We start from the raw sequence: 21,850 nt of genomic DNA, 5'->3' as shown, positions 1-21,850 counted from the left end.
AATTATAATTATATATATATATTACACCACCTATATGTAACTGCTCACTTTGATTTGCTTTGTCATTCTTTGGTTTATTCTGCATTATTTCCATAGAATCTGTCCCCTCTGAGTTCCCATTGTTCCTTTCAGCTTCACTGACAGTTACTTTTTTTCCCTGAGGGCAATCAATATTTACTATAACTGGCTACACCTTGTGTCTTCCTCTGATAAACGATGACTTAAACACTGATGGCAAGCAAAGTCATTTGACACATCTGTTTCATTAATGCAAATTGCAATGGCAATGTGAACCCTCCCCTCTGATTTTTGCTACATAACTACAGCTGAAGCAAAGCGAGAGGAACATATCATGAGCATATCAATGATGTGTCCCCACCACGGCATCAGGGAGCATAGAACATCTTTTTTAAAATGTCCCCTGGAAGAAGAAGTATGGAGTTTTATTTTCAAAATACTATTCATGATCATCTAAAGACAGAAACATCCAGAAGAGTGAGGATGCTTTCCTATGCAAAATCACTTTTAATTTCAAACACTTATTTGATTTTCATAAAGCCTGATGCTATCAATCTGTTTTCCGTGGTTGGAATGTGGAAAAATAGTTCCTCAAATTCAACTGGGCATCTGTAAATGTGAATCTGAGATACTGTTTTTAGACATGGATAAATCACTTTCAAGTCTAAGAATGGAGAACGAGATGAAATTGAAAACAGAACAATTTTTCATAGCTTTCTCTAGCTCTCACCGTTATTCTTCAGCTCTTTCAAATTTTATTCCCTGTACTAGGAAATAAGTAGTTAGAATTTTGTGACACAATGTACCTGAATTCATTTGTTTCTCTGCATCTGAGTGACTGTATGCATTACAGGGTGTTTTGCAGGGGTGTTCATATACGGTACTCAGGTGGAGATGTTTGGAACACACACACACACATACACACACCAAGAAGTGTCATTTGAAAATTGGGGCCATAAATGAAAACTTGAGTTTAGAATAATTCCTCTTTTGAAAAATAGACTCAGCCCTTTCATTGTCACTCTTCTTACAAGAGATCTGTTATCATATTACTGCTGATTTTTTTTCCTGATCTTCTTAAAAGTTATCAAATATTTTATTTGATAGAAACCAATAATGCCTGTTTAATTACATGAAGAAAACAATTTGGATGGCTGTACTTTTACAATTTTTGTCAGCATTGTAAATGTGGTTTCTCATTGAGCAGAGTGGCATGTGGATGTTAAAGTGCATGGCCCTTGATAAAGCGAAAGCTAGGCGTTGGGAACTGAGTCATGTCCCCCACAAAAGGCATGTTCGGGTCCCAGTCCCTGGTCCTGTGGGTGTGAACCCATTTGTACATAGGGCCTTTGAAGATGCTATTAGTTAAGGTGTGCCCAAACTGAATGGGGTGGGCCATAATCCAATATGGTTGAAGTCTTTATAAGCAAAAGAAATTGGACAAAGAAAGGAAGTCACAGAGAGCTGCAGGAAGCTGGAAGTCAACAGAACCAGAGGAGAGAGGAGAAAGAACTCCCACATGTATTGCCATGTGATGGAAAAGCCAAGGAACCCCAAAAGATAATGACCTTGGAAGGAAGCAAGTCTTCTAACTTCTAAAACTATGAATGAATAAATTCATGTTGGTAAGCCAAATCATCCGGTATTTGTTTTAGGAGCTAAGAAACAAAAACACCAGACTAATCGAACATTTTTATGTTCACAAGAGGAATACCTCATATCCCCAAATAACACCTCAGTAAAAGTTCTCCTGGCATTGAGGCGATTACAAGAATAGCAACGTGCCAGCTCTCCTCTTTATATCTGTTCCTAGGGAGGAATCTTGAATTCTTATCCATATATTTGTTGATGGAGGCTTAAGAGGAAGAGGAATATTTTAGTGAAGATCAACTGAAACATGATTCTGAATCTTTTCTCCAGTTTCATATTTTCACATTGAGCCCAAATTGATAACTGTATTATCTGGAAGTTGGTAGTTGCTATCAAATACTATGCATACGACAGGGAGACATAAAAATGTATCAATTACAAGAAATCACTAATGGGGTTCTCTAGCTTAGATGCACTGGCTTTTACCCAAGCTTATATTACTTTTTCAGAGACTTATTACTATTCATGTATTCACTTTTAAAACACTGAAAACAAGTTGAGTAAAATCAAAGTCCTGTTCTGTACCTTTATAAGAATTTGTGACTGGAAAAGACCCATCACCCAACCTTCTGAAATTCCTTTGGGCTTAACTCAATGGGGTTGAATGCCTCTACTTTCTGAAAATCAGATAAAAATTGATAAATGTTCCAATTTCCTCCACAAGCTTGAAATGTTTTTTTTCTTGTATGCTACTTTATTGAGTTATAAAATGAATAGATCTAACACTAAAAGTAAGTTTTGATCTGGTGTCAGTTTTAAAGTTTATGAGACAACCATGTTTTCAAGATAGCTTAGGGACAGTTTTATCTAAAAAGGGGAGGGGGTGATCCTTCCTGGTTTGTACAATCTTCTAGACAATTCTTTAAATAAAATGCTTTACTTATAGAAAGAGACATATACAATATCATATATATATATATCCTATTGGCTCTATTTGTGTGGAAAAAACTGACATATATGGATGGATGGATGGATAGATGGATAGACTGACTGATTGATAGAAACAGTAGAAGTAGTATGACCATTATTTTATATTCTTACAATATTTTGAAAATAAGTTAACAAGTCTATACAGGTACAGTCATTAAAAAATTGACTTGGAACACTTACTAGATTTGACTGTTAAAGAACCTAAAATAATTCCATCAAATAAAGGTAAAAACTCTCTGTTATTAAAGAACTTGATAAAGGAAACTTTTAAGGTTCTGGGGCTAGGTTCAAAATGGAAGCAGAATATTTTCAATCAAAATTCAACAACTAACTACAACACATTTTCCTAAAAGAAATTACTAGAAGAGTCAATGTCATAAATTCTTAGAGGGTGCTGTTCGCAGACCTCATGGACCCATAGAAATATGATGGTGGTTAAATGTACAGCAATACCTGATCTTAGGAAACACGCTGATATTCTCCTGGACTAGATATTACATAATAATTTTCACTTCCTTCTTTCTGTTTATGAATGACGTACAAATAAGAAAATAATTCTCCTTTTTATAATTAGCTGATAAAACATATGAAAAGCATCTTTTTATATTTTCCTTTCTGTAAAACTGAGAGCATGTTCACATTTTGTGAACTACCTCATAGAATATGTGATCACCTAAGTAGTTATCTTTACTTTTTTTAAACTAATTGTCATATTAAAATTCAAGGGAGAGACTGGTGATAACATATACCTACCAAGTACTTGTGTCAGTTTTGTAAAATTAGTAGTCATCGTTGCCCTTAAGGTGACTGTGTGACCATGTGACAGGGTACAGAGAAGAATTCTCCATGGCATAGTTATTTTAGTATCGTAATTACTTTTCCCATGCTGGGATGCCAGAATAACCAGTCTGATGAAGCCAAGAGCTCTGCTATCATGAAATAGTAGGAACAGGAGGACACCCAACACTGAAAGTCTTTTCACTCTGCTTTTTATCTCCCATTATGCTTCCCTTAGGGCTAGAAGAAGAGGGTTTGGGGGGTGAGGGAATACAGAGTGTGATAATGAACCAATCTGTACATAAAGTGGATGTACATGACTCTTCCCACACTGTGTAATGAACTCTCAAATCAAATAATAAAACAAAAAAATCTCACCTTCTTCTCTTGTTATATATATACATAACACGAATATAATTGAAATCCCAGTCTTAAAATATATCCACAAATTCTTTCAGATATATTTTATGGATGCTCCTCATAGCTCACTGGTTATTTTATGGTTCTTGGTGATACAGAGACTTCCCCTGCTCAACTTCTTCTATAAAACTGAACGCTTTAGGAAACTGAGCTCTTCATTTCTTAAGTTGCTAATGTCTTGTTTAATGACTTACTGCCTGAGCAATCTGACATAATTTAGCTTTCCAACAATTATACAGTTATGAGTCAAATTTCCAAGCTAACAGCATTCCGGGGACACTAATTGAATTACATGGCCTTGTTCTGTAAAGTATTCTAGAAAATAAGTCCTCTAATTTCTTCCAATAATCTTTGCAGTGGGTCCTCCATTTTAGGGATATGTATTTAGGAAGACACACGCACACACAACCAGCTTCAATCAATGTCAACCCCCCATATGCTTGCAATTAAGTTATGGGTAGAACAGTCATTTTGAAAGACTCATTTATCAACCAAAATGACAGAATTATTCTATCCCCAGGTGAGAAGCATGGTGAAAGACAGACTGCAACGTATGTACAGATATATTTGCCAGTTTCTTGTAACTATCGTAAATATGAGAAATAGGGACTTTCCTTGGAATATAGGTTCTCAGAGAATAGAGTAATTTTACACAGTACACAAGCTGTGATGCTTATAAATAAATGTAAATTGCTGGTGATTGTAAAGATGGTGAGGTAAGTGTGTTGACATTTTGCAAAGGTTAGTTTCCAATTTAAAGTGGTACATGAGCAACTGCATCAACACAGTAGTTGGAATATGTTTCCTGCTCAAGAATCTGCCATCAGAACTCTATGAATCCATGTAGACTGTCACAGAAGCGGGATAGAGCAGAGCATCTGAGCAGCATCTCCTTGGAATGGTCTAACTTTGTGAAACATGCCAGCAGTGAGGTTTGTCTATAGTGCCAGGCAACACAGCACTATGCAACTCCAGTATGATGATATCCAAGAGAGCAAATAGTTTATTTTAGGAATAGTTTTCCTTAATATACTGTTTTTAGGAAATTGACCAGGTATTTCTTTAAATGATGGTTTCTTTCATTTGTTCACTACTTCATTAAAGGAATTATCTATTGGGCACCTATTATGGTTCACGCACTGTTCCAGATGTTTATTAAACAATATTTTGCCCTGAATCTACCACTTCCTCACACAGTGGATGTCCAACATAATTTATGTAATGAATTATATGATTCAAACTGAAACGATTAAACAATAGACTCTTTAAGACAACAGGGGGCAAACATTATTTTTGAGATACTATTCAATACTACAGAAAATATGGCAAATTCTTTACCAGCTGAAAAAGCATTTTCATTTCTTTATCTAAATATTATCATCATCCCTGTTTTATTTTTCCCAAAAGTTCTTTTCTAAAATCTATGTATCTATTTCCTAGCTTTTACTATATAGTCTTTTATATAGAAAATTATACTAATAAAGCAGTCTTTAGAAGTAATTTTTCCACTTTCTGCAACCCTCCTATTTACTGAAAACAAGTTAATTCAGTGAACTTCTAATGACCCCTAAGACATGTTATTATTCACCATTTCACCTATGACTCATTCCTGCCCACACCCAAAGGCTTAATTTTCTTTTCTCCCTCATAAACCTTTGTAGCTCAAAATGATAGAGAAGTAGCAGACAAGGACTCATATTTGGAGAAATTTGAATTTTCCCTTATGCTACCACAAGATAGAAATAAGATGATACATAACTGTTAATCCTCTTGAACTACGAGGGAGAAAGCAGTAACAGGGAGGTACGGCTCCCTTCTTATGTCTTGATATATATGCAGCTCTAGATAAGTAGTTTTCAACATAGTTTTCTAGTCCCTAAACCAGAAGCATCAGCATCTCTTGGCAACTTGTTAGAAAACAAGTCTGAGGATGGGCCTAGCAGTATGTGTTTTAATAAGTTCTCCCAGTAATTATGACCACTGAAATTTTTGAGAACTGCTGCTCTACATTTCTGCATATTATCTCCCTCTTTGACCCTGCTGCTTCACTTGTTCTTGTAGTCTAAGGAATTATCACTTAGGAGTATTAGAAGCAAACCATTAACCTCGATTAACAACCAATTTTAAATGCATATTTCAATCATTTAGTAGAAGTCTGGACAGAGGGGCACTGGGAGGGTAAGATTTGGTGTGAGTAGAACAAATTCTGAGAAGTAGGTCACTGGAGGGGTCTGGAAGGGGCACTGTGCAGGCTCCAAAACAAAGACAAAATCAGAGGATCTCACTAAATCCAACAACAGAAAGTCTTATCATATCCAATCACACCAGTGAATCAGTGTAGGGCACAGCTTCCGGTTTTGGATTTCCAGGCCCCAAATGTGAATTCAGAATGATCCAACAAAATACCAGAGAAAACCCCATTTCCCTTAAGAAACTGAGGATTATACACTACTGAAATTGGTGAAAAGTAGCCTGTTGGATAATTAGGAAATAAGTCACAAATTCACTCTTCAGTTTGAAGAACATCTACCTCCAAAGTTAAAAGAATTAAATTTCGTTTTGCCCATAAATTCAAAATTTAACAATTGTCTCAACAAAAAAAACGCTTGAATGCAAAATCAAAACACCACCTTTCTTGGCTGTTTTACAAAAATGCCTGTTAAGACAGCATTGTTTTGTGGCAAAATAGCATAGTAATTAAGAACAAAGACTCGGTGGTCAAATTCCAGGCTTTGATTCCTAAATCTGCTTCTTAACAGATGTATAAACTTAGACAATTAATTCTCCTTTCTGAACCTTAGTTTTCTCATCAGTAAAATAGGGTTATCAGAGTTATTGCCTCTTAGGGTTGCATTTTGATTAAATGAGTTATTTGTAAAGCATTTAGACTAATATCAGGAAGATGGTAAAAATTATGGAAATGTTTATTAATAAATATGTCATCGATATTCTAATACAGTTTCAAGACAATGAATGTTGAACAAATTCTATAGTTAAAATATAACTATATGAAATTAAGATATGTATTAGGTATAAAAGTCTTACATATTTTATCATTTTAATTATCAAATCTTCCTGAGGATCTCAACAGCTTCTGTTAAGACAATGCAATTTACTCAAGACAGTAACTCCTTTGCAAAGTATTACACATTGATTATGAAAGGGCAACAATTGAAATGTATCTGTATTAATTACAGTTAATAAAAATGCAATTAATTTGTATTAATTACAATTAATATTGTAATAATTAATATAATTAATTGTTATTAATTACTTGCAATTAATAGATTTGTATGGACTAAAATTAATGATTTGTGTTATAATTAAGATGAATAATAATTATTAATTTAATTAACAATTAATTACAAGTAATGCTTAATATTTATTATAATTAATTGTAATAAATACAATTTTAAAACATGAAAGTAGATATATTGCTAACAGACTATATATTAGAATGCTAATATATAGCACTCAATGTCAGTGGACAAATAATCATATTAAATAAATAAGAATTCAAATGATGCCTTATTTATATAATTTATTGAAGTATATTCCTTCTGATTGCAATAACCCAATTTTCATAAGAGAATTACTGAATGAGTAAACTTTTATGAAGGAAAGTATATTTTTAGAAGAGGCTTCTGTAGAAAGCTAGGTTTGACTAAAATTTCTTTTCACTACCCATGCTAAGTTCTACCAGGGGAAGTATAAGAAATGTCATGATGCTACAAGTACAGGTTACTAATAGATGAAATACAACCTATGTCCACACAAATAAACACAATCATCTTATTGATATTGAATAAGTTGACCATTTGACCTTTGATTTAACCTCCATTTCCTGATAAAAAGAATCCTGTTTTATTTTACAAATTTTCAAATGTCCATTTCACTTGCTTTATGTGGATGTAGCCAAAACTCTTAACCTTTTTTCTGCACGAGAATGAACAACTTATAATGACACATCTGTCAAGCTATGTGCTGATCCAGCTACAACAGCAAGAGAAAAGTCACACTTTTGGTCTTGTTCACAGATAATTTGGGTTCCTCATTGAAAGGCAATCATCAATCATGTCTAGAGAGAAGTTCTACTTATCCCTCTGCTATAGTTAAAGCACCATCTTTATAAAATAGCTCTCTTCCCCTAGGGAATCTATATTAACATCATTGCCAGAAAAATCCAGAGTCAAAAATAATCCACTGTCTCCACAAAGCACTATTACCACTTACAGATGACAGAGAGGGAAAATATGCTTTCTCCTTACTGTGACCTCCTCTCCTTATATCTGCAATTTCCTTCCTTTTTTTCTGAAAGATAAAAACATAAAGAAAAGCATGTAGTTGAAAAAATATTTTCCCAATATACATATGCAGTCTATAGTTTATTATAAACATGAAATGATGAAACAGTAAAAGTCTGTGTTGTTGAAACAGGGGAGGTATGAAGACACCTCCTGTTTTCCAACATGAGAGAGTTCAGTTTACAAAATGTGCAGGCTAAAAGCTACTCTTTCCTTCCACACAGAAAGTCTGTAAATTAGAGAAGAGCACTACAGAAGTGCCATAGCACTGAGGAAGCTGACAAAGAGAAAATATTTAAGGAATGATGCATCAGAAGCAAGAGACAAAATGTTTTTCCTTTTAGCTGCTCCAAGACACTAGAGACAAAAAGCTATAGGACTAGGCCTTAACTTGGAAAGAAATTATTGGGAAATAAGTAATTGCATTGTCAGGCATTTTGAGACAATCTTATTAGAAGTAACCCTTATCTTTAATGGAATTAAGACTTTGTAATATAAAATCTGAACTTTGAGCATGTTCTGATGCAGAGATTAAAATTTTTTTGCAATTAGGAAAATGATCAAGATAATGATAATAAAACTAATAGCTAATACTATTAAAACCTTTCTAGTATGCCAGACATTGTGTTAAGGCAATTTACAGACATTATTTCATTCAGTCCTTGAAGAAATTATTTTTGCCAGTAATAATATCCTTTTCTGCAAAAACCAAGGCTTTTAATGGATGGGTATCTTTCCCATGCTCACCAAACCACAAAGTGGCAGAAGCAGTACGAGGCCCATGACTGTTTAACCCAAAGACGGTGCTCTTATACCAATAAATAACGAAAACACTAGTTCACAGAAGAACCCCATAGACCACACAAAACCTGGAAAGTGAGACAAACAGAAATTGACAAGATGAGAACAAAGACAACATTTTAGTATATCTAGATCCATTTTCAGCAAGAACCTAGTAAGAAGAAATTTGAACTTAGTATGTAAGTCCTGTTTTTCACTATTTACAATGTCAGATCCTTAATCATGCTCATATAAATTATATATTACTCTTACTCCATATATGTGATTCATTTATTCATCATTCATCTTTTATGAATTTGAAAAGGATTGAATTAAAGTATTCCTTTAGGTATGGTTGTACATAAATATCCGGACTTGAAGAACTCCAATTCACTCCTGCCCTCCAAATTTTAGTACACAGAATGGGGCAGATAATTATTGCTGTTTTGAATGCTGTTGTATCAGACTCACAAGACATATTCCTGATTTTTTATCATTACACAACACATATGGTATATTTCCTAAATTTTATTAAACTCCTGGAGGCTAATTTGTGCTTATCTAAGGCAATCTTAATCAAAAATATTAAATGCTGTCTAGAGATAATAAATTTATTTCCCTATTTCCCACCTGGGATGGTGCTAGCAATGCAACCATTGCCTCTACTTCTCTTTTCTCCTTAAATCTTGACAGAAGAAAATAAGCCCTGGACACTGCTTGTAGTAGCAATCACCTGTACAAAGAAGTCAAGTAATAAAACAAGCCTTGCCTAGTTTACTCTTTTTACCTGTGCTTTGTGCAATTTAAATCCAGAAGGAAAGCAAGAGAAGGGATAGGGAGATACAACAGGATTATTGGAGAAATATTCTTCATGGACTCACACTCTCTCCAGAGTATAATGAAGCTCAGTGTCAATTATTGTCCCAGCAAAACCTAGCAAAATATTTATATCAGCCCTTAGACAGGTTGAAAGTGATTATTCAAATTGACAATTTTCTCTATTCTGACACTGGCGCTTTCTCCCTAAGTGTATATATCTTCATATAAGCAAGGGACTATTATAGCTCTTTGACTATCTAGAATGAACCGGATTAGCTCCCACTCTTCCAATAAAAAGCAGGTAATTTTGAAATTAGATGTTTTGAATTTAATTTTACACTGAGTTTTGTCAGTGAGGAAAACAGTATAATAAAATAATCACCTATTTCCACTTCCATGACAAATTAGATGGAGGCTTCTCTTACTTGTTTGCTCCAAATAGTAGAATGATTGGCTAGCTCTTTCTAGTAACAATACTGAGAAACTTCTGTTGACTGTGTGCCCAAAATCAAACTGATAATGAATTGTAAAGGTAGCAAAGTGTTGAATCCAGACGTTCTAATACGTCTGCTCTCCTGACTTTCTTTGAAACTCTTTTTCTCTTACTGATTTCTGGGATATTGTTAAATCATGAACTTTGTCATACTTTTATGATGGCAAACTCTCTAACATTGCTTCTTCAGTTTATGTCTATTAAGTCAGGACTATATTTAAAAAATTTTATTGAGAAAAATAACACATACACAAAAAAGCAATAAATCTCAAAGCACACCACAACAACTAGCTATGGAACAGATTTCAGAGTTTGCTACGGGTTACAGTTCTATAATTTTAGGTTTTTTCCTTTTAGCTGCTCCAAGACACTATAGACAAAAAGAAATATCAATATAATGATTCGGCAGTCATATTCATTAGTTAAATCCCATCTTCTCTTTAATAACTCCGGCTTATTCTTTGATCTTTCTCCAAATCTTTAGAGGCATTTATACTATGCCAGTTATAACTTCTTCATCCTGTATAAGGCTGTTGGTAATATAGGATAGGGGGATGGAACTAGCTGTTGTTCTAGAAAGCCTGGCCCCTCTGGATTTCAGGACTTATTTGGCTTAGGAACCATATGGAGGTTGCAGGTTTCTGGAAAGTAATCTTAGTGCATGAAACCTTTGTAGAATCTCAGATAGAGGCCTAGGTGCTCTTTAGGGTTGGCAGGAATGGTGTTGGTTGGGATTTGACAAACCCCAAATCCCAAAATCTAGCTGAATGTTGGATAACAGTAGCCTGCAGAATACCTTCTTGACTTTATTTGAACTCTTAGCCACTGATACCTCATTTTGTTACAATGTTTTTCACCCTTTTGGTCAGGAAGGTATTGTAAATCCCACAGTTCCAGGGTCAGACTCATCTCTGGCAGTCATATCTCACATTGCCAGGGAGACTTTCATCCCTGGATGTCATTTCCTACATAGTGGGGAGAGGAATGATTTTACTTGAAGAGTTGGCCTTAGAGGCAGAGAGGCCATATCTAAGCTACAAAAGAGGTTCACTGGAAGTAACTCTTAGGCATGACTATAGGTAGGCTTAGCTTCTCCGCTACATAAACAAGCTTCACAAGAGTAAGCATCAAAATCGAGGGCTTGGCCTATTGATTTGGGAGTCCCTAATGTTTGAGACAGTGTCAGAGGTTTTCCTGGTGGTAAGGTTTAATAGTTCCATATTTTTTCCCCATCCCTCAAGGGATTTGGCCAATATTTTGAAAATTATTGGCCAACATACTCTGGGATGTATCTGGGCATTATATTAAGCCATACAGAATTAAAAGTCCTCATTCCCATTCTGGGCTCCATGTGTTTGTGTTGTTTAAATGATCCATCTAAATAGGTTGAATTTGATGATGTTCTATAGAAAATTTAGGTTTTGAACAAAATAAACCTCGCTTCCTTTGGTCTCATAGAGTAGATGAAGTTCTAAAATACAATGTCCTCTTTACCCCTGTAGGACTATATATTTTTTATTACTTCTCTTCTCTTAATACATAGCCTAATTATCACAATTCTTCAAAGCCATATATTACAATGACTTCCAAATATACACACTTACTCTGTCTAGTAGGAATTTAATTGCCCAAAGAGAGGTCTGGCATCTGCCCTCAGCCTCTGGGAAGCAATCTCTAAACCCCATATCTATCGAATAGTAAAATCTTTGTTTAGGGTAGGAGCTGGCCATACCAGGAAGTCTAACAGTGTGATTTGTGATTCAGTCATTGAGTCATGCAGTATCAGCTCAATATCTAGAAGGGCTGGAGACTGAGGTCAACTTGCAGACAGTGGGCCATTGAGCCCCAGTAAAGACTGAATATCAAGCTCGGGCAAGCTTCCCTGGTGGGCAATACACTGTGCCTGATGCCACACATCAGTGCTAGGGAAGTAATACTGCCCAAGAGGAGAGGATTGTGCAAGCTCCACATTTGTACTTTCCTAGTCTTCCCTCTTCACTTCTCCCTTGGCTAATTTTAATCTGTATTCTATAGTAAACCATATCCATGAATTTAACAGTTTTTAGCAATTTGTATGAGTATTTCTATCAAATTATCCAACCCAATGGTAGTCTTGGGACCCTCCCCCAAACTTACAAGTAACAGAAGGGCACACTCACATCTATCCTGAGATCCAAGAGTAAATTTCTAGCTGTCTTCCTGCATATCTTTATCTAGATATCTAACATAGATCCCTCAAATTAAATATGTCCAAATCTGAACGCATTTCATCTCTCCAACTCAATCTTGAATTTACGTCATTTACAGATTATTAACACCTACCAAGTTCCTCATTCTGTTAACCCAGTGATCATATCACATGGCCCCTCATCCTCATCCACCTATACTCCTTTTCTCTCACCTGATTTAGGTCACACTCTCTTAATACTATCTCCTCAATATCTCTTTAACCCATCCCTTTCTCAGAATTAAAGCTGTCTTAGTAGAATTCCTCATTATATCTCCCTTGAGTGACTAAAACTTTGTCCCATTTTTTTCTCCTTGTTTAAATTCTGTTGGGGGTTGAATGATGTTCCCCATAAAAGATGTGTTCAAGTCTTAATCCACATTCTTGTGGGTGTGAATCCATGTGTAAACAGGATCTCTGAAGATATTATTATTAGTTGTGCTTTCAAGTGTGAGTACAACCTTCAAAGATCCAATTTTTTGATAATGCATTGAATCAGGGTGAGCTGTGTTCTATATGACTGGAGTGTTTATAAGCAAAGGAAATGCAGATGCAGAAGTCAGAAGTAATAGAAACCAGAAAGAGAGATATCACCATGTGATGGAGGATTGTGATCTTCAGAATGCTACACATTTTGGAGAAAGCATAGCCTTGTCAATACCTTGACTTTGGACTTCTATTCTCTTACACCATGGGACAATAAATCTCTGTTTTGTTTTGTTTTTTTTTAAGGCAACCTATTGTGCAGTAATTGTCACAGGTGCTCTGGAAAATTAAGACACATTTTCTGTCCTTGTACATTAAGCTAATGGAATTATTTATCTCAAAATCAAATTTTATCCATTTAACCACTGCAAAATGTTCTGTCTCCTAAACACCTCCAAGATAAATCTAAATTCCAAGGCTTGGCATCTGTCTCACTTATTTAGAATAATTTTCTGCGTACCACCCCTGCCCTTGAATCCAATACTTCAGATACATCAGATTGCTAGAAGTTCTCTATTTTTTCTCATATGCCACTACCATTGCACACTCTGTAACATCTGTCTAGATTCCTTTTTTGTCTCTTTCATTGCTATAATCACAGCCATTCTGTGTTGTGATTCCTTCCTTTATGTTCATTATACATACTATTATTGTATCTTTCAAAATGAGATGCAATGATTTTTTTTTCATTTACATTATAGGTATAAAATTCCTTCAGTTCATGAACTATGATTAATCTCCTTTTAAGCAGTGCCTGCAAAGGTATAATAGACACACAAATATTTATTGGATAAAGAAACAGATGGATAGATGCATAAGAACTGCTATGTGTTCAGTATATGCAAGAAAAAATGGAATCTGTGTCAGTTCACTGTTTTAAATGAATATACAGGTATTTCATTTAAATAAATCAACTAACAATAAATAAATAAATAAATAAATAAAGTAAAATAATACTTGCAGTTAATAACATGAATTTTATTCCAATGTTAGTTGTATATTTCTTAAATTCATTTGAAGGGAAGCAATTTGGTACATTTCTATTTAAATTTCTGTGTTTAACATTTTAATTATGATTAAATGACATATGATAGTTGGAAATATGTACCCCAATACCACAATTCCTGTGGGTATGAACTCATTGTAAATAGGATCTCTTGAAGATGCTATTTTAGCTAAGATGTGGCCCAACTGAACCAGGATGGTCTTTAATTCATAGTACTGGAGTCCTTTTTATAAGCAGAAGAAATTCAGACATAGATAGTCAGAGAAAAACACACAGAGGACAAAGAAGTCAGAAGTCAGTAAAAACCAGAAGAGTAGACACACACAACAGAGAGAGAGAGAAAGAGAGAGAGAGACAGAGAGAGAGAGAGAGAGAGAGAGAGAGAGAGAGAGAGAGATTGTCAGAGAACAGGAGGCAAAGTTGCAAGCCAAGGGACTGTAAGGATTGCAACAAACCAGTCCTAGAATGCTGCTGACTTTGGGCAGAAAGCATGGCCTTTGCTAATGCTTTGATGTTGGACTTCTAAGACTCCAAACAATGAACTAATAAATGCTTTTTGTTTAAAGCAAGTCACTGTGTAGTATTTGTCACAATTAGTCTGGAGTCCATTTAAAGCTTTTTGCAAATTCTAGCACATAGTTTTCAAAGTACTGTCTAGTAATATCAATTACATAAAAAGATATTGAAGACACGGATTTCTTAAAAATCAATTGGATTCAGACATCTTTTCAATTTAAATATGATCTTAGGTTTTATTTTAAAAATTCTATAACAAACTTATAGGAAATTTAATAGAAAGCATTTATCTTCAAGTAAATGCTTCAAGTATATCTCCACTATAGTGGATGAAATAATTTAAATAACCCTCATGACTCAATGTGTAGCCCTCAAACTACTGAGTCAAACTGAGTGTAAAATATTTATGTCTTTAAAGTCGACATTCAGTCTGCCATCAAATGGCACATTCAAATTTAATTTGTTTTTATACCAAAAGGAACACGTATATATAAGAAATTCCAGAGAGCTGTCTGTTTCCATTCTGTTTGAAATAACAGAACAGCAGGCCCAAGTATTTGTTGTCTAATGAATACTGAAATAAAATATTGACAAACTCTTCTAGGATAAAGCAAGATCCGTATTGATAGAACACGAAAGTATAGTAAATGAATATTCAGTAGCTTTACAAAAAATTATTGGATTTTCAATTGCATTTAAAATGACTATTCAAATCAATAACTTATTATTTTAGAGGAGGCCGTCTATTTCATAAATATGGGGCATAATAATTAAAAGTGCTGTTTTCAATAGGCTGGAGGTTAATTGCAAAAGCAGCCAGAAGGCCAGTTTTTACTGGGTAATATTCAAAATGAACAGAATCAAGTGTAAAGATGCATTTTGTGCATCTGTAAGAAATGTTTCAAAATCAATCTTGAATTCAATTGAAGGCTATTGTGAATGAGTTCCACAAACGCTATGGACAAATATTAAAATGGTATCTGGGAAGCTACCAGCAGCTAAACATATAAAAGCTCAAAGATCAATAAATCTTGTTTGCTTCAAATAGGGCTATAGGAATTTTCAACATTTCTCAATGTTTTTTAATGTAGACAATATAGTATTTGGAAGATTCCTTGCTATTCTTCACAATTCATATAATTTATATAAGCCTTTATATAAATTGGCTAAATTTGGGCTTTACCTGGGGCTAACTTAGAAATATGTATTTTATAAAAGATATAAAGGGGAACTATGAAAATAAAAGAGGCATATAGTCCAATCACTGAATTGTTCTATTTATTGGACTTTTTATATTCATGATGAGGTTCTTAGTTTTATAGTCACTTTTTTGACATTTGAACTACAAAAATAATACACGTAGATCAAATAATGTAGTAACACAGAAAGAAAAGGTAAATATACTTTTTTTCTGTAACTGATGAAAATACACACATAGCTCTACTACTTGATTTTTTTAACATATCAATTACACATTCCTCCAAGTGAATAATAGAGATCTAACTAGTTGTAATGACTGTATGATATCTCACATTATGGCTGCATGACTATGGCTTTATCACATTTTATTCAGCCACACAATCATTCATGGACATTCAGAGTGCTTTCCAGTGGATTCTTTAGCATTCAAAAAGAAACAGAAATAAATACATCTGAACATACATTCCTAAGTGCTAGTGTATTTATTTATAACTCTAAGACAGATGTTCAAAGGTGAAACCCTTGGTTTAAAAATATGCACATTTAAAAAAATCATTTGTCAAATATTTTATAAATGTTTGTAAAAGTCATATTTTTAGTAGTACTATATAAGCATGCCCATTTTCCCACACTAATAAAATCAGAAGCAAGGACACAATTATTGCTCAAGTATTATTTAAATATTAGGAAAATTTTAGATAATGTAATAATACAGTGTGACAGAATAGGCAATATGACTATGGAAACAGAAAGAAAAACTTAATGTTTTGATGATATTATTGTATCTTATTGTATATCTAGTACTTTCAAGAGATTATTTTAAAACATTAAAATTAAGAATTGAATTGGTAATATGTTTGCCTCTGAAATAAATATTTCATTATACATGCATGAACCAGTTGGAAATGATATTGGAAAAAAATAACCCATTTAAAATAGAAACAAAAACTATGAAATACCTAAGAATAAATTTAACAATTAAGATTAAGACTGATGTGACAATAAAAAGAAAAACAAATCAACACAATTGTGTTGGAAACATAAAATGAAAACTACATAAATGAAGGAAGATATAATATCCTCTTATGGAACGTATACACATTAATCTTTTCTCTAAGTTAAGTTACTCTTTTCAGGTATTTTTAACCTGAATCTTAATGAGTTATGTTTTTCAGCTAAACAAAATGATTTAAATTTTTATATAAACATAAATGTAGAAAATTTTTTCAAGGAATTAGAAAAGATGAATTCTACACCTACCAGCTATTAAAAGTTATTATAGGGCTTCTGACTTCAAGATTCTGGCTTTCAGAGAGAGAAGAGTAAATCTTATTGAGCCAATTGTCCTGCAGACAAAAACATGAAACTCCCAGGAAGGAGTATAAAACAGCCACCTAAAGGCTCTTGAGAGCAACCCAAAGTGGGCAGAAGCTAAAGGGGAACCTATACTTAAGAGAACAGCTCAGAATGAGACATAATAACTTTTCACCTAGGGTAGGTCCTGCTTCGTACCAAGCAGATGACTGAAGCAGAAGTATGAGAGGACAGATTTCAGGCAACTACAACAGTGGGGAATTGAGAGAAGAAATCCCAGAAAAGAAAGAGTTAGAGTGGAAAAGTTCAAAATTCTGTATATGAACTCTATGCAAATTTCTGGCTAACCCTTGAACTCAAATGTTTGGGGCACACTCATAGAAGTCCAGATAAAGTTAAAGGAACTAAACAGAGGTTTCTATTCCTGTGCACTGTAGAAGAGACACAAGCTCATCTAAATTAATTGCCTAATAGTGCAAAATATCAGTACACTTAGGAAAACATAGTTGAATCCAGTCTCTATAACATATCTTTTACAATATTAAGCATACAACTTGAAATTATTAGGCCTAGGAAGAAAAAGGGAAATATTACCTATATTTAAGATGAAAAAAACAATTAATGAGACTGACCCTGAAAAGGCAATGTTGGAATTGGCACAGAATAATTTTAAAACAGCTGTTATAAGTACATATAAAAGACATAGTTTTCATAATTTCATAATAAATGAATAGATAGAAAATCTGAGCTGAGAAAGAAATTATTAAAAAAGAGATAAATGGAAATTATAAAACTGAAATATACAATATCTAATTTTTTAAAAAAATCATTAGATGATAACATTTGAGATTTTTAAAAAGCAAATAAACTTGAACACAGATCAATGAGAACTATCAAATATGGAAAATAAAGAGAAAAATTATTGTAAAAAGGATTTCAGAGACCTGTGAGACACTATATAAGCAGATCTAACATAGATGTAAATGGAGTCTCAGAAAGAAAAGGGAGAGAGGGAACGTAGTAGAAAGAAATTTGATGAAACAATGTCCAATCAAATCCAAAACATGGTGAATATATAAATTTGCAGATTCAAGAAAGTCAATGAATACCAATCAAGATAAATACAAAGAAATCTACACCTAGGCATATTATAGTCAAACTGCTAAGAAAACAAATATAAAAATACTGTATTGTAAGGCTCTTTATATAGTCAGGTACACCAAGGATGAATGACACTAGAGATATATGAAAGAAAAGTTTATGAGTACTTACAGATCTTAGACTAGAGAGGAATACTATGCCTTGCAAAGTCACATGAGGAAACATGAGAAGTGAGTCTCAGAAGGCAGGGAGCAAAATGTTAAGGTGAACCTGGGGACTGTGTCTAATGCTATATAGGTAGAGCTGTAGCTGTTAGCCAAGCAAGAGTGGGGAGTGAGGTGTATGTATTTGACTTTAGTAGGATGAAGAAAGGGAGAATTTGTTTATCTTGTGTAGGTGTCAGGGGTGGGTGGTCACTGAGTGACTTAACAATAGGGTCTAAGAGGCAGTATGACAATGCGAAGGTTTCTTACATTGCTACCAGCCTCTAAGATGCTGAGGCAGCATGACAGTGTGGAAAGTCCATCTTTTATTTTAATTCACTGCAGAGACAAAGCTTGGCAGTAGCTAGAAAAAAGTAGCACACGAGTTAGAGGGAACGTTACAAACAGTGGACTGGCATGTTTAAAATGTTGAAAGAAAAAATCCTTTAGCAATGATGGTAAAATATATTTTGATAACAGAAAACTAAGACATTTTTCACTAGCAGGACTGCTTTATAAGAAATGCCAAAGGAATTCTTCAGGGGGAAACAAAATGATATCAGATGGGCATGCTCATGTTAAGGAAGAAATTAACAGCACCAAAAATTGTAAATATGGATGTAAATATAAAAAGAATATTTCTTCTTTCAATATTTTTGAAATTATTTAAAGTCAAGACCACAACACTCTAGCTTGGAGTTTATAGTGTCTGTAGATGCCATGCAAATGACAAACATGTTAAAGGATTGGAGTGAAAGAGAATGGGAGCATATGATTGCAATTACACTTTATGAAAATACATCATTAACTTCAAGTACATTGAGAAAAATTAAGATTGTATATTATAATCCCTAGAGCAAATACCAAATAAACAATTCAGAGAGAACTAAAATGTCAACAGATCAATTAAAAGAAAATCCTACAGAGGCAGCAAAGCCTGGGTCTCTCCTGCTACAGATGCAGCCTATAGAGGCTCTCCCAGAAGCCAGTTAGAACCCCATGCTATCCAGGCACAGGGACCCAAGACCTAAGGTGGAGCATAAGCAACCAAGGAATGCTACACACAAAAGGGTCCCCAGAAAAAGAAAAGAAAAAAAAGATGGAGAGAGAGAAGCCATGGCAGAACTGTCGGCAAGTAGGATACACACTCAATCTAATATCTGTTGGCAGGACCACCTAAAAGCAAAGTGGACTTTTATGGAAGCAGAAAAGCCTCACAGAAAAAAAAAAATGAGGGACAGAGGAACTAAACTGCTGTAAGATAGGACAGACCCCAGGACTGAAAAGCATAAAGAAAGGGGGGCAGTGAGTGAGGGGGAGAGTCTAAATAAATCATAGGAGCAGGGGAGAAAATTCTGTTCAAAAACAAATAGAACATATCAAGATTCTCTGAGAAGGAACAGAGGAAAGGAAGCTTTCTCCTAGAGGTGAAAATAATTCTACAAGAAGTTCAATCTTAAAAAGTGTACTGCATTCCCCAGACAAGAATCGGATGAAGAGGAGCTGAGAAAGTCCAAACAATTAAACCTGGGCTATAAAGGTCCAGAATAAGTTGGACCAAGAGTCAAAACATATAAAAAGCCTTAGCATAGAACTTTATTGTTCATTTTGGTGCCATCTGCAGAATCTTTGTAGGTCCAGGAACTACGTGCTCAAATTTCAAGTGGTGATCTTGCTCATTTTTCATAGTTCAAGACCTGCCTTTTAGACCTTCAAATTGAAAATTTGAGAAAATACAATAATTTTAGCAGTTCTACAGTTTAATAAGCTAAAGAAAAATATTTTTCTAGCCTAGATTCTCTAATACAATTTGAAACTGCAGTTCAAGCTTGGGAAAAAAATTCTTCAAGGAAGATTTAGAAAGGCATGGAAATGACATTCTAACTTACACTGTTCTTTTCATGATATTCTGTAATTAATGACTCGTGTTCTGTGACTTCTCTGCTGTTAACTTTCACAATGATTTACAATAAAGGCAGAAGCAAAAAATCATACTATGAATTAGGGCTTCGAGATTTTTCCCCCAACATAGAGAAACTTGTCCAAAAATCTGGGCAGCCCCCAGTCTTTTCCTGTGCTTAACTCTAACTTTGCTTAAGTCCTAAATATGCATATGGATCAAAGAGTCTCGTCATCTTGGCTTTCATTAAGCCTATTAGAGCTAATTATGAAAGCTGTTTCCAAACCAGTTTCTGTTAAAAAGTTTTGAAGATTTTGGGGTAGCTTATCAATACAGGTAGATTTTGGACAATATAATATGTAACTAATCAATTCATCTACTCCCTTGTCTTCTCCTGATTGTTTATCAGACACGAGTTGGGGTGTTGGTGGAGAGGAGGAGGCAACAAGCCTAGAGCAAAGAGTCCTAATTTCTTCTTCAATGTAAACTCTTATTAAGTAATACTGCTCCTTTAAATCAGCTGTCGTAATGTATCTCAACGAATTGATTTTTACACCTCTTTCAAGCACTCTGGAAAATGGTAGTGAAAGAGTTCATATCAAGCCTCTCTGTACTGAGTTGGAGGTCTTTATAAAATGTATCTAAACTTAATAAAGCAAAGTCTAATATTTATTGCTTATATTTTTTATTTCTTTCCTATGCAATACTTTCTAGTAACATAGACTTGGAAAGCCTAAAAAGCTTTGAAAATAGTGCAGTCATATTTTTCATTGGACTTACATTCTACAAATAACCCATAGAGTCAAAATTATCCTTGATAATTTTTTAATCCTTCCATCCTCGGTTTATCTGAGAATGCAACCCTGTCTTTAAATACATATAATATGCACAGAACTCTGCAGCATAAAGAGAAAAAATATAAAACATAACTTCAGAGTATATTTTTATCATACGAGGAAGAAGGAGTAGAAAAGACAGAAGAATGGTAGCACTGTACAAGGTCTGAAAAATTGCCGAGATTAACCAAATCCTTGCTTCATTCTGGGTTCAAGTTTTTTGCCCTGCCTCACCATATACCAGTAATTGAGGATGTTGAATTTTCCTGAGCTCTGTGCTCCTGCAAACATGGATGGTTAAAAAATTCCTACACCTTTTGTGTTCCAAGAAGGAGTTTACTAAAAAGCCCCACCTTTCTGAATATGCTTTGGATAAGACTAGTGGATATACTCCATTGTTCACCTATAACGAGATCGGACACAGACACTCCAAATTCCCATTATTTGCCTCACTTATAAGTTTTGTCCTTGTCAACCAAACTTTGATTAAGATTCTCTCCTTTGAATTCCTGATAGTCTTACAAGCAGTGGAGACAACTAAATCAATAGGCTGAGCTCTCAATCTTGGGGTTTGCCCCTATGAAATTTACTCCTGCAAAATATAGGCTAAGCCTGCTCAAAATTAGGCCTAAGAGTCACACCCAGAGAACCTATTTTGTTGCTCAAATGTGTCCTCTCTCTAAGTTAACTGGGCAGGTGCCCTAACCTTTCCACATGGAACATGACTCCCAGAGGTATAAACCTCCCTGGCAATTTAGGAAAGAACTCCCAGGATTTGCCAGGACCCAGCATCATGGGATTGAGAAAGTCTTCTCAACCAAAAGGAGAAGAGAGAAATGAGACAAAATAAAGTATCAGTGACTGAGAAAT

At 34.5% G+C, this 21,850-nt stretch overlaps 1 long non-coding RNA gene across 1 annotated transcript in view; it reads right to left on the bottom strand.

The window, feature by feature from the left end:
- Positions 1–18,384, bottom strand: part of LOC143676437 (uncharacterized) — a 33,939-nt gene extending 15,555 nt beyond the window's left edge. The window contains exons 1-2 of the long non-coding RNA XR_013172080.1: positions 18,213–18,384; positions 8,029–8,106 (exon numbers count right to left, since the gene is read on the bottom strand). This is a non-coding gene — a long non-coding RNA (uncharacterized LOC143676437). The remainder of the gene's footprint in view (positions 1–8,028; positions 8,107–18,212) is intronic.
- Between the last annotated feature and the right edge of the window lie 3,466 nt (positions 18,385–21,850).

Source organism: Tamandua tetradactyla, chromosome 3, assembly GCF_023851605.1.
Source record: "Tamandua tetradactyla isolate mTamTet1 chromosome 3, mTamTet1.pri, whole genome shotgun sequence".
Classification (NCBI taxonomy): Eukaryota; Metazoa; Chordata; class Mammalia; order Pilosa; family Myrmecophagidae; genus Tamandua; species Tamandua tetradactyla.
The sequence above is the reverse complement of the archived record's forward strand: the minus strand, read 5'-3'. Positions and strand labels throughout refer to the sequence as shown.